We start from the raw sequence: 21,871 nt of genomic DNA, 5'->3' as shown, positions 1-21,871 counted from the left end.
GCAGTATGCTGTCCCACCGCGACCTCCGGGCACCGCGCGCACGGCTGCCCGAGGGGATCAAGCGGCAGAGCTGGGTGCATACTGCCTCTACCAGCCGGCTTGCGCTGGGACTGCTGGCAGGTCCAGAGGTCTCTCCGACCAGGCAGCTGTGGACAATGGACAAAAACAATGACAGATATGAGCATGATAATGGGCAACATTGCATAAAGCAGCTTGTTTGTACAACAGGGAAATGTATGATGGAAGCGTAGCCTTACCGTCTCAAGCTTTCCACACCAGGTATACTGGTGCGGCTTGGCTTGGCTGCCATGAAGCGCCCCTGAGCTGGCCTGTCCCTGTAGCGGGGAGGGTAAACTACTCGGGCCCTGTCGTACGGTGACAGGGCCTCGTAGAGCCTGATAAGCTCGTCTACCCTCCCCTCGGACAAGGCCGGGTCGTGACGCAACCCCACCAAGGCCGTGGCCAACTGGACCACGGCCAGGTACCCCGGCTGGTCATCCGGTCCTCTGTAGTCCTGCAGACACACAAGAAGAGATGGAAAACAATAAGTCAGTTGGATGGAACAGAGCGAGCGCAGTTTTTGGTGATGCGAGATGCACTGCAGTCGCAGACCACAAAGAGGTGGCGTGCTTACCTCAGCAGCCTGCTGAGGCTCTGGCGAGGACCGGCCGGGGGAGTGGGGTGCGGGCTCGGGGGCACCGGTCGGACTGGATGGCTCGGGCGCGGGTGCGTCAGCCGGTCGCCCTGACCGCGGGTCCGTCTGAGGAGCTGGGAACTCGCCAGGCACGTGCAGGGTGAGGTCCTCCACCTCCTGCGGGCCGTCGGCGAGCTCATCATCCTCGACGAGTTGGGGAACGTCCCCCCCCGCGTCCGGAATGTCAGGGTCCAAGCTGACGTCCTGCAGCACTCTGCCCGTCTGGGAGTACAGGTACTCGATGCTGATGAGTTCCCCTGAAGTACAACAACACAAATCGCATCAGTCAGTCTGGTACAAATATCATTCAGTGTGGACACGTGTAAGCGCGGTGGCTATTGTGTTCTTACCCGTGTACTCCCTGGGCTTGGTGTAATCGTTGACCATACTCGTGCCAAGCACCCTTTGGCTGAGCTGGTCAAGGGAGTGCTGCAGGGGGCCATTGTAGGAGCGGAGCAGCGGCCGTCCCTCCTGTGCCATGGACGCCGCCCTGTCGGCGTTCCACCGCGTCAACCCCTCCAGGAGAAATGCCTGGAAGTGCCAGGGATTGGCACTTTCTCCTGAGGAGGAACACAGATCTGTTTAGCAGTTTATTCAGTGAACACAATGTGAATGACAGCGAGTCGATGACAGTGAAAGATTGACATGACAGTGAAGCATGTGAAACATACCTGGAATCCCCATGGTATCTCGTCCGTTGGCACCGCCGAAGGTTTCCAGGAGGTCACCGATCAGCCGCTCCGTCTCCGCCGCTCCACGCGTGCGGCGACGGCAATGGAGAGCCATATTCTTGCGGCTGACGTGCCTCCACACTCCGGCGTCGGACGAGAGAATCATCCCCTGCGCCTCAAGCATCCTCTTCTTCGCCTTGAGCAACCGGGCTGCGTCCTCTGGGTCCCACAGGAAGATGCACGAAGACAGCTGCTCCAGGAAGGGTTTATACAGCTGGTGGCTCTCGGTGGTGACACCTGTTATGGAAAAATGCATGTTATATCAAGTTATGGAACCATGATGTCTCTTACTGTGATGCTGTTTGTTTAATTATTGTTTTTGCCACAACGCACCTGACGCGAACCGCCGCATCAGGTGCCAGATGTCCAGCCGGACCACCAGCTTGTCCCACTTCCCGAACATGTCAGCTGTCTTGGATCCCCCGTGGGACGAACAACAGTCCCGGTCGACGTAGAGGAGCTGAGGCGGCTCCACCCCAGCGTCCCGATACCGCCGCATTAACCCCGCAGCCATGGGCAACAGGCCGGCACCCTCGGCGTCCGTGAGCACGGACATGAGCACCTGTCCGTGCTCGTTGCCGACGTTCGTTGCCCACGCTGCGGTCTGGGCGGCAGCACCGGCGAGCTTCCGGGTCACCTGTTTGAAAGAATAAAGCATCTCAGTAAGGCTGCACGCACATAGCAAGAGCGTGATACTCCGCACCACATTTATATACATATATATTTATAAATACATAGCACCACATTTACCTTCTTGGTCGAATCCATCTTCAAAACCGTTCCAAAGACGGAGGTGACCCGGGCCTTCACGTCCTCCAGGGCGGGAGAGGATGTCGTGGCAGTACACCATTAACAGCCACGCGTACTGGGGCACGGGTGGCGGTTTTGGTGGTGGGGTGCACATGCGCACGACACCTCGCGACGTGAAGGGCTCCATGACGCTGAGGTAGTGTATGGACCGCCGCATCCAGGCCTCTGTGTGTGCCTCACAGAGTTTTTTGTACAGCTGCGTGGCGCTGTTCCCCCCAGTACGCTCACGCAGCTGAATGATTACCCGCCGGTCGCAGGCAAGCCTACAGAGAGGAGCACATCATGTGTTACAGAAGAGCCACACACAGACACACTGTGACAGTGTTCAGACAGGTACTTACTTGTAGGTGAGGATTGCCGGCAAGAGGGCGCCACACACAGACACACTGTGACAGTGTTCAGACAGCTACTTACTTGTAGGTGAGGATTGCCGGGAAGAGGGCGCCACAAACAGACATACTGTGACAGTGTTCAGACAGCTACTTACTTGTAGGTGAGGATTGCCGGGAAGAGGGCGCGATGCCCCTCTCCCAGCTGACCCACGACCTCCTGCGACCAGGCAGCTACCTTCCTCTTACACTGACGGCACTCCGGGTACTCGGTGGCCATCAAGTACCAGCCGTCGATGTCCAGGACCCTCCGCATGGTCCTGTAGAGCCCACACTTGGTGAGGGCCCTATTACAGCATGTCGGCCGGACGCCCCACAGACGCAAGGGCGTCCAGAGGAACAGCCGACACGCGAAGAAGGCAGCTGGTGAGGCGGGTGGCTGAGTGTAACTCGGCCGGGGCTGAGGGGGGTCCCACCACAGCTTGAGGTCTGTGGTGAGTTTGGTCCTCCCCTCGCTGTCTGTCTTGAACAGCTCCCGGGCCGATCCACTCCTGCTCTTCCACGGTGAGAGCTGTCCGCCAGCTCTCAGGCAACCGGGACTGTGAGGGAAAAAAACAACACAAACAAACACACCTTAAGGAGGCTGAGAGGAGGTGCTACATGCAGTTTGACAGTCAACTTCACTGAGTTGTGCCGTCCATGAGTACGGGCACGGTGTGTGTGTGTGTGTTTGTGTGTCTGTGTTTGTACCTCAGCCGAAGCAGGAGTGGGCGTTGCGGGCTGCTCCACTTTCCTCTCCTTCCTCTTCCTCTTCGCCGGCGCTGGTGCCAGGGTGGCCTCCCCAGATGGCGTCTCCTCCACGGAGACGCGACGGGGCTCCTCCCTGGTCAACGCCGGAGCCCGAGCCGGAACCGCGAGCGTAGGTGGAGCAGACGCAACTCGAGGTGGTGGCGGTGGGGGAGGGATGGAGGACAATGCCGGAGGAGGTGGAGATGGAGGCCTCACCATCAGCGGGAGAGTCTGAAGGACCTGTACGTGAGCTTCAGACACATTCATACACAACAAAATGGCATCAGCACAATGATAGTCATGGGGCAACACACAGGCAGGCAAGACTAAGTGAGTCTGAGTGTTAATGACGTGCAGCATGCCAGTGATTAGATGACGTACAGCATGCCAGTGATAGGGCAGATGGTTTAGTGCTACAAGGTGAATGTCAAGAGATGCAGCAGGGCCAAGGGAAGTAGACATGTGAAGGTGGTTAAGCAAATCTACATTGCCACTACGTTCTACACATCTACCACCGACAAAGACGGCTACATTACCTGCCAAACCTACCTTTGGTCTTCAAGCATCAGCTGTAGAGACCAGTAAATGAAACTATTACAGTTAATACAAAAATACCGCCAGAAGAATATATATTGAGGGGCAAATGTTACAGTGCGACACGTCCAGTGTGGTGCCAGTTACCCGTTTCTAAGTCAGTGGCCATCTGGACCAGTTCCTCGTCCGTCACCTCTGTGGGGTGGGGGGGGCGGCGGCGGAACCGAGGGGCGCTGGTCTCTGACGGATGTAGACACCGCTGTGGGGTGGGAGGGCAATGGTTAGTCAATCCTGTACACTGAACCTCTGTTGTGTTAAAGAGAAAGAAAGAGATCTACCTGGAACTGCAGGCCGTGCTGGTGTGGTCATCAGCTTCCTGACCTTGGCCTGCAGCTCACCTGGGGCCATTGGACGCCTTCCCTGTAGGGCTGAGAACATGGGAGCGATCGGCTTGCGAGGCGGCAGCGTTGTGGAGGCAGCGGCCTTGCTGGGGCCACTGCTGGTGGTGGTGGGGGTGCTGCTGCTGCTGCTGGTGGGAGGTGGCGGGGTAGCAGTCACCTCTGCCGACCGCTCCATGTCTCGGTCCAGGATGTACTTCCTGGCGGCCTCCATCGAGGTCCCAGGCTGCGGTGTCTTCCGCCGTAGCCACTTGACAAAGCTGCAAGACAGTGATCAAAGATTAGCCTGAGGGTTACGGTCTGGAACAAGGCGCCGACTACGTGTCCGTGACCCCAGCCCCCCTCTTCAATGACGGTGCCCGCTAGTGAACTGCTGATTCCCGCGAGTCTACCCTCTGGTGGCCCGCGTGTTTCAGTTGAAGCTACAGAGGAAGATGCCATGTCTGTTGCAGCATCACTAGGTGGGCTTGAGTCTTCTGGAAGTGAGGGCTCGTCACAGCTGCCACCTTCTGGTGTGCATATGGCTGTGCCTGAGTCTGATCCGGAGATGACGGCCATGCTTTCCTGGGACGATTGGTTTTGGGTAAGGCCGCCGACCCTCGTCCGTGGCAAACCCCAATACCTCTCTTCCCGGACGTGCATGATGAGATCTCGAAGTCCTAGAAGACCCCCTTGTCTTCTCAGGACCGCTCGTTTATCTCATCCGCCTTTCCTCCCCTCGATGGGGCCGCTGCCCTTGGGTACACTGGGGTTCCCCCGGCTGAACGCTCTGTTGCGATGCTATGTGTCCTCAGAGTGCTTCTTCTCGGCGCAATCCTAAGCACCCGCCCGTGGCCTGTAGTTTTTCGTCTACGCTTGTGGCGAGATCCTATAGCGCCACGGGACTGGCAGCCGCCTCACTGCATGCCATGGTCATTCTGCTGGTCCACCTGACCCAGATGCTCATGGACCTGCACGAGGGCGGGACTGACCCAGGGCTCTTCACTGAGCTGCGCGCCGCCACTGACCTTGCTCTCTGAGCGACGAAAGTGGCCGTACGCTCCCTGGGTCAGGTGATGCTCACCAGTCTGTGGCTGAACCTGTCTGATGTGCTGGATGTCGCGCGGACCCGTCTGTCCGACATTCCCATATCCCAGGTCGGCCTCTTCGGCGGTGCGGTTGAGGGCTTGCCCAACAGCTCTCAGCCGCCCATGAGCAGAGTGAGGTTGATTCTGTCCCGACGGCCCCGCCGTCCGCTCAGATCCCTCGTCTGCCCACCGCCGAAGGCGCCCTCCCGCGGCTCCCACCCCGCCCGTTCACGGGCCGGCTCTGGGGGCCGCGGGCGGACGCCACAGCCCTCTCCAGCCCCGCCCCCCGCTACACGCCGGGTTAAGCGGCGCTCGTGAGACGGGCACCTCGGCGATGGAGCAGACTGAGGTTGATTCTGTCCCGACGGCCCCGCCGTCCGCTCAGATCCCTCGGTCTGCCCACTGCCGAGGGCGCCCCCCCGCGGCTCCCACCCCGCCCGTTCACCCGGGTCGGCTCTGGAGGCCGCGGCTGGACGCCACAGTCCTCTCCAGCCCCGCACCCCGCTACACGCCGGGTTAAGCGGCGCTCTTGAGTTGGGCTCCTCAGAGATGGGACTCAGTTCTTTCCAGGAGTTGGTAGCAGGACCACTCCTTTCCCCGGGGAGGGCCGGGGAAGAATCCTTATTCTCCAAAGAGCTGATTCTCCCGTCTCTGAGCACAGAGTTCTCGGACGTCACAGAGCGCCGCCCACAAGCTGGCTCTCCTCGTCCCCCTCTGTCCCAGAGGTGGTTGACATGGCGTGCCGTCCACGGACCGCTTCGCCCCTGTCCCCCTCTGTCGCCAGACCCCTGGCAGAGCAGGCCCCCGCGGGACGACCAGCCTGGTCCTCCCCTGGCCCCTCTGCCAGGGCGCGGTTGCTAACTGTGCCCCCACATCGGGCCGCTATGCCGTCCACGTCTGGGCCAGTTACTCCGCTTCGCTGCCCCTCCGGGGGGACGCCTGTGGTCGCATGATCCCGCTGGTTCAGTTCCTGGGAGCCTGGTTAGAGCTTCCCCGTCTGGCCCGCTGGGTCGTGCGGACCATCAGGCTCGGCTATGCGATTCAGTTCGCACGGTCTCCTCCCCACTTGGGGAGTCCGCTCCACTTTTGTCGGTGGCTATGCCCCCATCAGGAGAGCAGAGATTGCCACCCTGCTGGCGAAGGGCGCAATCGAGACTGTCCCTCCAGCCGAGATGAGGTCCAGCCGGCTTCTCAGCCCCTACTTCATTGTCCCCAATAAAACCGGTGGGTTACGGCCAATCCTGGACTTGCGCGTGCTGAACCGCTCCCTTCACAGGATGCCGTTCAAGATGCTCAAACGCGTTTTCGAATGCATACGGCCCAGGATTGGTTTGCAGCGATCGACCTGAAGGATGCCTACTTCATGTCTCTATTCTCCTTGACACAGACCATTCCTTCGGTTTTCTTTCAGGGGCAGGCATCCAGTACGCGGTTTTCCCTTTCGGGCTAGCCCTGTCTCCTCGCATCTTCACGAAGGTCGTCGAGGCTGCCCTTGTTCCCCTTCGGGAACACGGGGTTCGCATCCTGAGTTATATCGACGACTGGCTGATCATAGCTCACTCTCGAGTTCAGGTTGCGAACACAGGGACCTAGTGCTTCGGCACCTAGCTCGTCTGGGCCTTCGGGTCAACTGGGAGAAGAGCAAACTTTGCCCCGTGCAGAGGATCTCTTTTCTCGGTATGGATATCGACTCGGTCGCCATGTCCGCGCAGCTTACGAGCTAGCGCGCGCGCAGTCACTGCTGACTTGCCTGAGACAGTTCGAGGGCAAGAGTGCGGTTCCACTGAAACTTTTTCAGAGGCTCCTGGGCATATGGCTTCTGCAGCCGCGGCAACGCCGCTCGGATTGCTTCATATGAGACCGCTTCAGCTTTGGCTTCGCGACCGAGTCCCGAGGTGGGCATGGCAACACGGCACCCTCCGAGTAACAGTTACTCCGACCTGCCGTCAGACCTTCACCCCGTGGTCGAACCTCAGTTTTCTACGGGCCGGAGTGCCCCTGGAACGAGCTTCGCGGCATGTTGTTGTAACGACAGATGCCTCCTCCACGGGCTGGGGTGCCATGTGCAATGGACGTGCTGCCGCGGGCTCCTGGACAGGACCCCGCCGCCTCTGGCACATCAATTCCCTCGAGTTGCTGGCCGTACGTCTTGCTCTGCGCCGCTTCCGGGCCGTGCTCAAGAACCAACACGTACTAGTCCGTTCAGACAATACCGCCACTGTAGCGTACATCAACCATCAAGGTGGTCTACGCTCCCGCCGTATGTCGCAACTCGCCCGCCACCTCCTCATATGGAGTCAGAAGCATCTGAGGTCGCTTCATGCCATTTACATCCCCGGAGCCCTGAACTGTGCAGCCGACGAGCTCTCACGGCTTCAGCCCCTCCCGGGAGATTGGCGACTCCATCCCCAGTCGGTTCAGCTGATTTGGGACCAGTTCGGGGACGCACAGATAGATCTGTTTGCCTCTCACGACTCGACCCATTGCGCCCTGTACTATTCCCTGACCGAGGGCACGCTCGGCACGGATGCACTGGCGCACAGCTGGCCGCGGGGCCGCAAATATGCGTTTCCCCCAGTGAGCCTTCTTGCGCAGACCCTGCGCAAGGTCAGGGAGGACGAGGAGCAGGTCATTCTGGTCGCGCCATACTGGCCCGCCCGGACCTGGTTCTCCGAACTAGTACTCCTCGCGACAGCACCTCCCTGGCCGATTCCCCTGAGGAAGGACCTCCTTTCTCAGGGACGGGGCACCCTATGGCACCCTCGTCCCGATCTTTGGAACCTCCACGTGTGGCTCCTGGACGGGACGAAGCAGGTTTGAGTACCCTTCCACCTACGGTGGCGGCTACCATCACTTCCGCTAGAGCGTCGTCCACGAGACACGTCTACGCGTTGAAGTGGAACCTCTTCGTCAACTGGTGCTCTTCTCTTCAAGAAGACCCCCGGAGATGTTCGATTAGTGTCGTGCTTTCCTTCCTTCAAGATAGGCTGGAGCGAAGGCTGTCTCCCTCCACCCTGAAAGTCTATGTTGCCGCCATTGCCGCACACCATGACCCAGTCGAAGGTAAGTCTGTTGGAAGGCACGACCTGATCATCAGGTTCCTGAGAGGAGCGAGGAGACTGAATCCTCCTCGTCCTCCTCTCGTTCCCTCTTGGGACCTCTCAGTGGTTCTAACTGCCCTGCGGAGTGCTCCCTTTGAGCCTTTGCAATCAGTGGAGCTTAAGTTCCTGTCTATGAAGACAGCGCTCCTGGTTGCATTGGCCTCCATCAAGAGGGTGGGGGACTTGCATGCATTCTCCGTTGACGAAGCGTGCCTGGAGTTTGGGCCGGCTTACTCTCACGTGATCCTGAGACCCCGGCCTGGATATGTGCCCAAGGTTCCTACCACTCCCTTCCGGGACCAGGTGGTGAACCTGCAAGCGCTGCCCCCGGAGGAGGCAGACCCAGCCTTGGCACTGCTCTGTCCAGTACGCGCCCTCCGCGCCTATGTAGACAGGACGCAGTGTTTCAGGACCTCAGACCAGCTCTTTGTCTGTTATGGTGGGAAGCTGAAGGGAAAGGCTCTCTCCAAGCAAAGGTTGTCTCACTGGATAGTGGACGCCATTGCCTTGGCATACCAGCAGCAAGGTCGACCGTGCCCCCTTGGTGTGACCGCCCACTCCACCCGGAGTGTGGCATCCTCTTGGGCTCTAGCGCATGGCGCCTCGCTAACAGACATCTGCAGAGCTGCAGGCTGGGCGACACCTAACACATTCGCCAGATTCTACAATCTCCGAGTGGAGCCAGTGTCCTCTCATGTACTCGCTTCAACCAGCTAGTACTGGACCCGCTCAGGTGTCTTCGCTTGCTCGCTATTCCACTCCACGGACTGGATACGTGCGATATTCTCCTCAGGTGAGCTTCCCCGAAAAGCCCTGAGTTCCTCCAGCACTCCTGACGTTGGCGCCAGTGTCTATTGCCTGTGCGTCGGCTAGGTGCCTCCCGTGTGCATGGTCCCTCCTCTGAGCGACCCCCACATGTGTATTTCCACTGTAAGCCTCTCTGAGCGTGTGTCTTTCGCTTGGCAAGCCACCTTGCCACCCCTGGGGTTGAAATATTCCACCTGCGGCTGGACACCCCAGCGTTCTCCATATGTCTCCTTCGGGTCATATGTGTATTCTCTAAGTCCCCCCCCTCTGGGTTGGCAGTAATTGCATATTTCCCCTAAACTTTGGGATATGCTCCCCAGTGTACCTTGGTATTCCTGTGCTAAATAGGAGTCCTTCGTCCGTGCCAGTCTCACGACAGGGATCTCAGATTTACGCAGGGCACTGGAAGACAGCTGAGAAGGTGGCGTGATTAGACTGGTAACCCCATTCGTCGTCATCCGACGTAACTCGGAGTGACAACGAAAGGGAACGTCTCGGTTACGTATGTAACCCTCGTTCCCTGAGTAGGGAACGGAGACGTTACGTCTGCCTGCCACTTTCCGCTGTACCGCGGGGATCGCCTGAGCTCAGTCTTGGCTCCTCAGCGAAGAAACATATCTGCCTGTTGTGGGGCGGAGTTACGCCATGCAAATTCCGCAGACCCATGGCATTTCCTTGCCATTGGCTCGTTTTGTAATACTCGAAGTCGATAGGTGTTCTAAGCGAAACCCCATTCGTCGTCATCCGACGTAACGTCTCCGTTCCCTACTCAGGGAACGAGGGTTACATACGTAACCGAGACGTTTTCCTGCCAACTCTTTTTTTTAATGCTTGTACTCTGGGGCCATCGACGAGTGTGTCCACTCCCTTTCTTCAGCAGATGCCGTAGAGGAACAGGGTTTGACCACAAAGGCAATATCTCCAATGTCTATAGCGCACTCTCAGTTTTCCTGCCAACTCTTTTTTTTTATGCTTGTACTCTGAGGCCATCGACAAGTTTGTCCACTCCCTTTCTTCAGCAGATGCCTTTGGGGAACAGGGTTTGAACACAAAGGCAATATCTTTTCCCTTCAAGGTTGAGTCACAGAACACCACTGAAACAGAACAATACATTCAAACAGAGCAAACTTGAGCTAAAATAGACTTCTACTTATGATGTTTTCACATTTTTATCATACAGTGACCAGCGGTGCTGTAAACACCTAAAGAGTTACATATGCCAAGTAGGAATACGTGTAAATGTGGAAAAACATACACGTGGTGTGATTGAACTTCAAGACCCTAGGCACAGTTGTCTATAAATGCAGCAATCATGAGAACAGCTAAATGAAAATACACAACAGCAACCCATCAAAGTTTACAACTCTTGATTAGTTTGAATGCATGAAAGCCCAGTGAATGAATTACAAAGTGTGTGAATATGTATCCTCTGGAAGGCAGGCTACACTAATAAACAAGGTTTTTTTAAAGTGGTGAAATGGCTCGCTGGGCTCTACCACCTTGGTGAGGACTTGCTGGGCCCCCAGGTCTGAATATGCCTCAAATTATCTGTGCCTTTTTGCTTGTTAAGGCAGCGCCTATGCTGAAAGGAGACCGATTTAGAGAAAAAATCAAAGAATAAATCAAATAAAAAAATCTGTGAAGTCCTTCAAGGTTTTGTTTCCAACCTGTGTCAGAGGGCCTCTACCTCAAAGTCTCCAGAGGATTAATTCCTCCTGCTGTGTTTCGTGTCCAGTTACATCGAGTGCATGCAACGGTGGCGCAAACGGCTATGCACTTTCCGTTTTTCTGCCAACTCGATTTTTCTCGAAAACCTGGAGGACACAGCCCATTCAGAGCTTGTATTTTGGTACCATCCATAAGTCTGCCCACCCCATTCTTTCAGTAGATGCTCTCTTACATCATGGTGGAATTGGCCATTTATGAACCCTAAAGCTTTAAGATGTCCTATTCCTAAACTGATTGAGCTTTTGCATCAATCATTGTGTCAAGCAAAGGTATGCAGAGGCGAGATGGCTCGCTGGGCCATACCACCTTGGTGATAGCTCGCTGGAACCCGAGGTGTAAATATGCATTGAGCTGGGCACCAAACCTTTACTTGCTAAGGCAGCACATATACTAAGATTGGATCGATACAGAGAAGATTAGCATGGCCCCTGCGAAAGGATGACACGCAAATCCGTGAAGCGCTCCATATTTTTGCAGCTGTGATCAAAGCCTGCATCACTGGACTTGATTCATCCCCTCCTGCCACTCTTTGTTTTCATTCTTGTTCTCTTGTGTCAAGAACTGGTGCATCTCCAATGTCTATAGCGCACTCTCAGTTTTCCTGCCAACTCTTTTTTTTAATGCTTGTACTCTGGGGCCATCGACGAGTGTGTCCACTCCCTTTCTTCAGCAGATGCCGTTGAGGAACAGGGTTTGACCACAAAGGCAATATCTCCAACCATATACACGCACCATATTCTCTCTGAAGCAAGATTCTTCCGAAATAAATAGGAGCGTTTCGTTTTCAGTCTTTTCTCTAAGGGTTCGAACCTGAGAGCTTGTGCTTTCAAAGAAGGTCCCAGTTTCAATTCACTCGAACATCCAGAGCACATCAAGGGCACGCGCTGTGCACAAAAAGACAAGTCTGAAGGACGGGGTGAGGAGAGGTGGTGACATGGAGCTCAATTTCAATGGCACCCAGAAAATCTTGCCGTGACCCGGATTCCAACCAGGGTTGCTGCGGCCACAACGCAGAGTACTAACCACTATACGATCACAGCGAGCTACCGGTCTACCCGACGTGTCCCTGAATACAAAGGGGCGTTGTCATCTTTAGCTTGCAGACAAAACTGTTTCTTACCAACATAAGTCTTTTCAAGGGTAATCATGTAACAGTGACTTTTTTTCCTTTTTATGGGGCGGTTTCCCGGACAGACATTAAGCCTAGTGCTAGACTAAAATGGCCCTTTAAACCAGTTTAACAGAAATCTGCTTTCTCTGTCATGGCTTTAAATAGTCCTAGATTTAGTTTAGTCCAGAGTTTAATAAACTGATTTCCTGGAGGAAGATTAGAGTTACCCCAAGACTAAATTGAGTCTTAAATTAAACCTACCAGGAGGCAGGTTTAACTTCAGATTAACAATGTGTTTCAAAGAAGACACATGTATTACTAGTATATATATACAGTTGTGGTCAGAATTAATGGCACCCCTGGTAAATATGATCAAAAATTTTCTTTTGATCTTCCATTTAAAACAAATTGCAAAAATCTAACCTTTCATTGAAGTAAAATAATTGAAAGTGGGGGGGAAATCGCATTATGAAATAAATGTTTTTCTCCAAAGCACGTTGGCCACAATTATTGGCACCCCTAGAATTTTTTTACGAGTGAAATATTTCTGAAGTATATTTCCATTAATATTTACCATTTTTTTAGCACACCAGGGTGACTAGGAACATAAAAATGTCTTCTTGACTTTTCAAGAATGACTTCTTGTTTCACAGGAGTTTAAATATGAGGAAACACAAAGGCCAAATTCCCTCAATCATCCACCACAATGAGTGAAACCAAAGAATATAGTTCTGATGTGCATTAAAAGATTGTTGAGCATCACAAAATGGAAAGTGGCTTTAAGAAAATAGCTAAAGAATTGAAAATCCCCATTTTGACCATCAGGGCAATAATTATGAAGTTCCAATCAACTAAAGATGTTACGAATCTTTCAAGTGACAAGTTTCGCACGCTCTCCCTTTTGCACCATATATCTCGTTAAATGTGGAGCAAAACTGACTTGTGCATCTGTAGAGGCAGTGGGCGGAGCCTACATGAATATTCATGAGTTTCCCGGGCATGCGCGTGGAACTGCTCGTTTTAGTTCACTCAGAGGTTCCCTCCTCGTTTCTCAGCAGGTTTAATGGGTTATATATATATATTATAAGGTAAATATAGTTTCAGCGCGAACTTAAACTACAATTGTGTATCGTTTCGTAATGTTCATAATGTTTTTATTAATTTGCACATTTTGTGCATTCGTCAATGACTGAATGATTGCAGGCATTCACTTCGTGTAGGCCTATATAAAGTATTTAGATTCTTGTGTGAGTTTGGGAGATCTCACCACGAGTGGGAGGGAGTGGGGGTCGAGGGAAAGCACGAGAGTGAGTTCAAATGGTTCAATTTCAAAAGAAATGCCTGGAAGTCTGTTTGTAATTAATTGTATATATATATAATTAATTACAAACAGACTTCCAGGCATTTCTTTTCTTTTCTTCCATAGCTGATGTGTGCTGTTCCATATCTGATGTTTATTTAGCTTGCTTAAAAATAATTTTATCTTGTTTAGTAAAAAAATGTTTCTGATGCCATTTTTTCCTTGTATTTGCTTCTCAGTTCCATGCAATTTTTAGCTTTTCTTGGTTCATTCCATGTTTTATAGGCTACCTCTGTCATGCTAATTCAGATTAGTACAGTTGGTTTTAAATTAATCTGGTTTATTTTAGTTCAGGGCTCCATAGTCCAGGTGTAACTAATCTGTACTTAATCTGTGTTACAGAAAGCCATTTTTTAAGACACGATTAACTATTCTAGATTAAGGCCTACTCCAGGCTTAATTTAAACCCTGTCCGGGAAACCGCCCCATAAAGTTTAAGCTAGGCCTCCAGAAGGTTACAAACTAAAGCTGGCGCATTCTGTCAACGTAGTCAGCAGCATTCGAACCTACGCGGGGAGACCCCAATGGATTTCTAGTCCATCGCCTTAACCACTCGGCCACGACTACAAGCTGGCTGAAAGGGGCACGTCGTTTGTGGATTGGTGGCTTGCAGCGTTGCTGCCCGAGGCCAGTGTAGATCAGCAAGAACTCAACAACAAAACGTTGTGTCAAAGGCGCAGTTGTTTGTAGCAAATAGCAAGCCCGCGGCACTCTAGGTAACAGCCAGCGAGTGTACTGACACCTAGCGATTAGAAAATATACACGCACCATATTCTCTCTGAAGCAAGATTCTTCCGAAATAAATAGGAGCGTTTCGTTTCCAGTCTTTTCTCTAAGGGTTCGAACCTGAGAACTCGTGCTTTCAAAGAAGGTCCCAGTTTCAATTCACTCGAAGATCCAGAGCACATCAAGGGCACGCGACGTGCACAAACAGAGAAGTCCTAAGGACGGGGTGAGGAGAGGTGGTGACATGGAGCTCAATTTCAATGGCACCCAGAAAATATTGCCGTGACCCGGATTCGCTGCGGCCACAACGCAGAGTACTAACCACTATACGATCACGGCGAGCTACAGGACTACCCGACGTGTCCCTGAATACAAAGGGGCCTTGTCATATTTAGCTTGCAGACAAAACTGTTTCTTACCAACATGACTCTTTTCAAGGGTAATCCTGTAACAGTGACTTTTTTTCCTTTTATAAAGTTTAAGCTAGGCCTCCAGAAGGTTACAAACTAAAGCAGGCGCATGCTGTCAACGTAGTCGGCAGGATTCGAACCTGCGCGGGGAGACCCCAATGGATTTCTAGTCCATCGCCTTAACCACTCGGCCACGACTACAAGCTGGCTGAAAGGGGCATGTCGTTTGCCTTGGTGCCTTGTAGCGTCGCTGCCCGAGGCCAGTGTAGATCAGCATGAACTCAACAACAAAACGTACCGCTCCATAAAAACAGGCTCGTTCGCCCGAACAGGGACTTGAACCCTGGACCCTCAGATTAAAAGTCTGATGCTCTACCGACTGAGCTATCCGGGCTCTTGCTGGGCAGGCGTGCGTGCTGCGTCGGAACGCACAGCAAAATGAATCGTATTGGCGCAGAAAAAAGAGTGTCCTCCAATGCATTGCGTTTCCTTCTTCGAAGATTCAGAACGTCCCAATTGCTTTGAATGGGGAACGTTTTGTGAACAGGGAACAGAGTTAATGGACTGGCAACAATCTCCATAGAACATGAATTGGCACAGAGAATCGAAATAGAGGATGCAGTTAAGACCTTTGCTGCGATGAAGGCCTGCCGTGCGCGTTTCTGAAATGTAAGTTAAGCTTCATTTGCTCTTTAGTCGTTATTTAAGATGGTGAACCTACTGATGATATAATGTGCTTGCGGACATTTCATTTGTGTCTGTATACGCACATAAGAAAGTGGTGTAAAGAGATTTGCAACAGTAATTTGAGGAGGTGAAATGTGATTATTTGGAAAATTCCTGTCATGACTGCTTAAAGAAAAATGCCAGCAGGCATTTGCCTCCTGCATAAACTTTAAAATTGATGACATTTTGGGCACACGAGCGTTGCGCACTATTTGCGTTATATGTAGGCCTATGGCTTATTGGTCTTTGTGTGTTGTTGCTGGTTTTGCATTATATGTATATGGCATATTGGTCTTTGTGTGTTGTTGCTGGTTTTGCGTTATATGTATATGGCATATTGGTCTTTGTGTGTTGTTGCTGGTTTTGCGTTATATGTAGGCTATATGGCATATTGGTATTTGTGTGTTGTTGCTGGTACGTTGCAAATAGAGGGGCAACCCAATTGTTTTTCGCCTAGTGCGGCAGAAGTGCACTCATTCGAAGTGCAAAAAAAGCTGTAAAGCACAGGAGGGAGCTTCACAGGGGGTATGGCTTATCTAAATGAGATATATATGAGCCCTATTGTCACTCCCAGCAGCAGAGACAGGTGAGAACTGCACAATCTTTAGAGGTCGTTTTCTCATCTTTGAGCTTTTTTAAGTGCCTACCTTCAAATGGCGACAACTTCTCCAAATATGATCAGATTTCCACATGTTACATGTTACACATGTTTCAGCTGGCTGAAAGGGGCATGTCGTTTGGCTTGGTGCCTTGTAGCGTCGCTGCCCGAGGCCAGTGTAGATCAGCAAGAACTCAACAACAAAACGTACCGCTCCACAAAAAGAGGCTCATTCACCCGAACAGGGACTTGAACCCTGGATCCTCAGATTAAAAGTCTGATGCTCTACCGACTGAGCTATCCGGGCTCTTGCTCGAGAAGCGTGCGTGCTGCGTAGGAACGCACAGCAAAATGAATCGTATTGGCGCAGAAAAAAGAGTGTCCTCCAATGCGTTGCGTTTCCTTCTTCGAAGATTCAGAATGGCCGTCAAAACGTCTGCTATGTCAAAATATATTTGCTAATTAGTGGGAATGCAGCCTAGTAGACTGATGATAATAGTAATTAAAGGAAAATAATGTTAGGAAAAAGAACAAAAACTCACTGCTACTTGTCTGGAAAGCCTCTTCACACGCTTCAATGCTGTTGACTTGCCGCGCTCTTATCGTTATTGTAAACTTGTGTCAAAGGCGCAGTTGTTTGTAGCAAATAGCAAGCCCGCGGCACTCTAGGTAACAGTCAGCGAGTGTACTGACACCTAGCGATTAGAAAATATACACGCACCATATTCTCTCTGAAGCAAGATTCTTCCGAAATAAATAGGAGCGTTTCGTTTTCAGTCTTTTCTCAAAGGGTTCGAACCTGAGAGCTCGTGCTTTCAAAGAATGTCCCAGTTTCAATTCACTCGAACATCCAGAGCACATCAAGGGCACGCGCCGTGCACAAAAAGAGAAGTCTGAAGGACGGGGTGGTGACATGGAGCTCAATTTCAATGGCACCCAGAAAACCTTGCCGTGACCCGGATTCGAACCGGGGTTGCTGCGGCCACAACGCAGAGTACTAACCACTATACGATCACGGCGAGCTACAGGACTACCCGACGTGTCCCTGAATACAAAGGGGCCTTGTCATCTTTAGCTTGCAGACAAAACTGTTTCTTACCAACATGACTCTTTTCAAGGGTAATCCTGTAACAGTGACTTTTTTTCCTTTTATAAAGTTTAAGCTAGGCCTCCAGAAGGTTACAAACTAAAGCAGGCGCATGCTGTTAACGTAGTCGGCACGATTCGAACCTGCGCGGGGAGACCCCAATGGATTTCTAGTCCATCGCCTTAACCACTCGGCCACGACTAGAAGCTGTCTGAAAGGGGCATGTCGTTTGGCTTGGTGCCTTGCAGCGTCGCTGCCCAAGGCCAGGGTAGATCAGCAAGAGCTCAACAACAAAACGTACCGCTCCACAAAAAGAGGCTCATTCACCCGAACAGGGACTTGAACCCTGGACCCTCAGATTAAAAGTCTGATGCTCTACCGACTGAGCTATCCGGGCTCTTGCTCGAGAAGCGAGCGTGCTGCGTGGGAACGCACAGCAAAATGAATCGTATTGGCGCAGAAAAAAGAGTGTCCTCCAATGCATTGCGTTTCCTTCTTCGAAGATTCAGAACGTCCCAATTGCTTTGAATGGGGAACGTTTTGTGAACAGGGAACAGAGTTAATGGACTGGCAACAATCTCCATAGAACATGAATTGGCACAGAGAATCGAAATAGAGGATGCAGTTAATACCTTTGCTGCGATGAAGGCCTGCCGTGCGCGTTTCTGAAATGTAAGTTAAGCTTCATTTGCTCTTTAGTCGTTATTTAAGATGGTGAACCTACTGATGATATAATGTGCTTGCGGACATTTCATTTGTGTGTGTATGTGCACATAAGAAAGTGGTGTAAAGAGATTTGCAACAGTAATTTGAGGAGGTGAAATGTGATTATTTGGAAAATTCCTGTCATGACTGCTTAAAGAAAAATGCCAGCAGGCATTTGCCTCCTGCATAAACTTTAAAATTGTTGACATTTTGGGCTCACGAGCGTTGCGCACTATTTGCGTTATATGTAGGCCTATGGTCTTTGTGTGTTGTTGCTGGTTTTGCATTATATGTATATGGCATATTGGTCTTTGTGTGTTGTTGCTGGTTTTGCGTTATATGTATATGGCATATTGGTCTTTGTGTGTTGTTGCTGGTTTTGCGTTATATGTAGGCTATATGGCATATTGGTATTTGTGTGTTGTTGCTGGTACGTTGCAAATAGAGGGGCAGCACAATTGTTTTTCGCCTAGTGCGGCAGAAGTGCACTCATTCGAAGTGCAAAAAAAGCTGTAAAGCACAGGGGGGAGCTTCACAGGGGGTATGGCTTATCTAAATGAGATGTATATGAGCCCTATTGTCACTCCCAGCAGCAGAGATAGGTGAGAACTGCACAATCTTTAGAGGTCGTTTTCTCATCTTTGAGCTTTTTTAAGTGCCTACCTTCAAATGGCCACAACTTCTCCAAATATAATCAGATTTCCACATGTTACATGTTGCACATGTTTCAGCTGGCTGAAAGGGGCATGTCGTTTGGCTTGGTGCTGTTGTGGCTTTTTTTATCATCAAACAAACATCATCACTGAGTAAGAGACACTCTGAGTCCAAATTGATAGTTTATAAAGTATTTATTCTCTTGCAAGAGAGATCCTCGTCACCAATACACATTTGTGAGTCAGTGAGGAGAGATAAGGAGAAGCAGTGTCTGTCTTTTTTATATCTCATGTTCTCCAAGGCCTTATTTCTGCCCTCCCCTCAGGGAGAGAGGTATACTTTGTATTCTCTCTTCCTCCCTGGCCCTGAGAGGTAAATGCCCCCTTAACCCTTTAGGCTATAAAGTACAAACGCACTCAAGATGACCCCTTGACCATCTGCTTTTCCTTACCTCCACTGACCACCAACCACAGTAAATTATCACACAAGCCCCCCTCTCACTACAAGTGAGAAAACAGATGAGACCATAATTAGGAATCACTGAAAGAAGGGTAATAGATGGAAAATTCCATAACAACTCCTCTCTGTTTATCATACTATGATAACTGATTAATCAAACATTGCAATAATAGTAATAATAAATGCAAATTCAAGTCACATTGTGTGTGTTACAAGTGACACACCTTTTGCAAAAATTTTCAGCAAAGGCTGTAAATCCTTTAGTATACCATAAATCTTTCATCTGCATTACCATACTCCCCTTGGACACGTGGTCTAACCCATGTGTCAACTTAGCGTAATGCTGAAAGAAGTGTTTGGGTAAACAAGGAATGCCATCACTCATCCATACACCCCCCTGGAGGCTGCAGCCAGACGACCTCCATTTCTGTTTTTCTGCTCCTGTGGAAAAAGTCTGCATGCTTTCTAAACAAGGAGAAATGTCAGGGTTAGGCACAGATACCAAAGTACACGTCGTTTCTTTTGTCTCCTGCGCTGCCGCGGCCTTCGCTGCCGCGTCGGCTCTCGCGTTTCCTGTGGAAATAAAGCTTTTATCGTTAGAGTGCGCTTCGCATTTACAGACTGCAACCTTGTCTGGCAAAAGAATGGCCTCCAAAAGCTTAGAGACCAGTGAAGCGTTCAATATCGGATGTCCATCCGACTTCAAAAAATTCCTGTGCTTCCAAATTGCTCCGAAATCATGTGTAATCCCGAAAGCATAACGCGAGTCTGTGTAAATCGTCACACATTTGTCTGCCATTAATTTACACGCTTATGTCAGTGCAACCAATTCAGCTGCCTGAGCTGAATAAGTTGATGGCAATTTGCCAGATTTTACAACTTCAAATTCAGTGGTCACCGCAAAACCAACCTTATTCAGGCCTGTTTGTGGATCTTTGGATGCCGATCCATCCACAAAGAGGACATTATCACAATTCTCCAAAGGTGTGTCCAACAGGTCTGGACGTGGAGTACACACCTGCTCCAAAACAGAAAGACAACAGTGATGTTCCTCCCCATCATCTTCTGTTGGCAGATGTGTGGCAGGATTCAAAGTTGTGCATCTTTTCACAGTTATGTTCGGCATATCGAGCAAAATTGTATGGTATCTCAACCATCTGGCTGAAGATAAGTGTGATGTTTTCTGTTCTTGCAAAATCATGGTAACTGCGTGTGGGACCATCATAGTCAAATCAGAATACCCCACAAATTCTCTTGAAGCCAGCACAGCCAGCTCAGCAGCTGCCACAGCCCTCAGGCAGAGTGGCAGACCTGCTGCAACTGCATCAAGTTTCATTGAAAAATATGCTACTGGTCTTAGTCTGTCACCATGGATTTGCAAGAGCACTGAACTCATAAAGCCGTATTTTTCATCTACCATCTGTATAAATGGTTTGTCAACTGCTGGAAGGCCCAACGCTGGAGCCTGAGCCAATTGCATTTTCAAAGTTTCAAAAGCTTCCTGTGCTTCTGCTGGCCAATCAATCTTGTCACATGATCTCAGCCCTTTCCCTGCTGTCAGGGCTCTCAAGGGCTTTTCCAACAGTGCATAATTTGGAATACACGTTCGACAATATGCACACATTCCCAAAAATGACAACAATTGTTTCTTTGTTACTGATCTTGGTACATCTTTGATCGCTTTAACTCGTTTTTCAGAGAGAGCTTTACTGTTTGGTGTGATCGTGTGACCCAAAAAAGTTATTTTCTGCTTCACAAACTGCAGCTTAGCCAGACTGACCTTGTGCCCCTCCCTTTCCAAATGCTTCAGGAGAGACACACTGTCAGCCACACACACAGCCTCATCTCGTGCACAAATCAACAGATCGTCCACATATTGTAACAGCGCTGTTCCGTTCGACAAAATTAACGGTTCGAGGCTTCGTTTGAGAGCCTCATTATAAATAGTTGGGGACTCAGAAAAACCTTGGCACAAACGGGTGAAAGTATACGGTTTGTTGTCAAAATCAAACGCAAACCAGAACTGACTTTCTTTTGCCACTGGGACGCTAAAAAATCAACCACAGTGAAGTATGTTGCATCTTGCGGAATCTGTGACAAAATCGTGTACGGGTTCGGGACCCGTGGCGCTCTCGCGATAACAGCTTCATTAACTGAAATTAAATCCTGCACAAAACGCCACTGAACCATGTCATTCTGATTAGCTGTTGCCTTTTTTACTGGGAAAATGGGTGTTCGTACTGGAGAATCATGACACGGGATGATGACTTTCTCTTTCAGGAGAGATTCAAAAACTGGCCGGATCCCTCGCAATGCCTCCTTTTTCAGGGGACATTGCGGTTGACACGGCCTGTAATCAGACTTTGGGGTGATTACCACTGGTTCACAATTTTTAATCAATCCAACATCATACTTGTGTTTCGCCCACAATGCTGAAGGTATTTCTGCCAGGATAGGATGAATATCTGTGGCAGAAATAGCTCCGTGATCATACTTCTCCATTACACTCTGAACAATAGCAGTCACAGCTCTGTGTACATCAACCTCAAAATCACATGGCAGCATGAATGCCCCTACACTGTCACTCTTCTGCACCCCGTCTCCCTTTTCAGCCCAATCTGTGCCCTTGGTTACTGATAAGTGAGGCGCCGACATTCCTGTTATCAAATACAACTTCATTTGTTTTTCTGACAGGCAAGCTGAAAGCGCACACACATTCTCATTCCAGAACATTTTATCAAACTTCATTTTCTCATCTTCTGTCTCGTTAAACCACTCTTCCTCAAACTGAGGTTCACGCTCAAAGACAACATGTGACGTGCAATGCAATTTGTCAGGCATCATATTTTCTGTGTTATCTGATACTGTTCGATCTTTTGCCATGTTCAAAATCATTTTTGCCCAATCAGAATCTTTTACCTGCCACTCGTATGCCCATTGTGGCTCAAATTTTGCACAACACATATGCTGTTCTTCCTCAATAACAATACCCATCGGGCCCGCAGTGAGTTTCAAATTTAATTCACACATTAAATCTCTTGCCAACA

At 50.6% G+C, this 21,871-nt stretch overlaps 8 non-coding genes across 8 annotated transcripts; 1 reads left to right on the top strand and 7 right to left on the bottom strand.

The window, feature by feature from the left end:
- The first annotated feature begins 11,358 nt into the window (after positions 1-11,358).
- LOC143716806 (U6 spliceosomal RNA) lies at positions 11,359-11,461 on the top strand. Its single transcript, XR_013196261.1, has one exon. It is a non-coding gene; the product is annotated as a U6 spliceosomal RNA (small nuclear RNA).
- Positions 11,462-13,944: 2,483 nt separating this feature from the next.
- Positions 13,945-14,026, bottom strand: trnas-aga (transfer RNA serine (anticodon AGA)). Its single transcript has one exon. It is a non-coding gene; the product is annotated as a tRNA-Ser (tRNA).
- Positions 14,027-14,714: 688 nt separating this feature from the next.
- Positions 14,715-14,796, bottom strand: trnas-aga (transfer RNA serine (anticodon AGA)). The gene has a single exon. It is a non-coding gene; the product is annotated as a tRNA-Ser (tRNA).
- A 120-nt stretch (positions 14,797-14,916) lies between these two features.
- trnak-uuu (transfer RNA lysine (anticodon UUU)) lies at positions 14,917-14,989 on the bottom strand. Its single transcript has one exon. It is a non-coding gene; the product is annotated as a tRNA-Lys (tRNA).
- A 1,164-nt stretch (positions 14,990-16,153) lies between these two features.
- Positions 16,154-16,226, bottom strand: trnak-uuu (transfer RNA lysine (anticodon UUU)). Its single transcript has one exon. It is a non-coding gene; the product is annotated as a tRNA-Lys (tRNA).
- Positions 16,227-16,866: 640 nt separating this feature from the next.
- trnah-gug (transfer RNA histidin (anticodon GUG)) lies at positions 16,867-16,938 on the bottom strand. Its single transcript has one exon. It is a non-coding gene; the product is annotated as a tRNA-His (tRNA).
- Positions 16,939-17,128: 190 nt separating this feature from the next.
- Positions 17,129-17,210, bottom strand: trnas-aga (transfer RNA serine (anticodon AGA)). The gene has a single exon. It is a non-coding gene; the product is annotated as a tRNA-Ser (tRNA).
- Positions 17,211-17,330: 120 nt separating this feature from the next.
- On the bottom strand, positions 17,331-17,403 carry trnak-uuu (transfer RNA lysine (anticodon UUU)). The gene has a single exon. It is a non-coding gene; the product is annotated as a tRNA-Lys (tRNA).
- Between the last annotated feature and the right edge of the window lie 4,468 nt (positions 17,404-21,871).

This window comes from Siphateles boraxobius, unplaced genomic scaffold (assembly GCF_051911475.1).
Source record: "Siphateles boraxobius isolate OS27281-9 unplaced genomic scaffold, OSU_SipBor_1 6, whole genome shotgun sequence".
Lineage (NCBI taxonomy): Eukaryota > Metazoa > Chordata > Actinopteri > Cypriniformes > Leuciscidae > Siphateles > Siphateles boraxobius.
The sequence above is the reverse complement of the archived record's forward strand: the minus strand, read 5'-3'. Positions and strand labels throughout refer to the sequence as shown.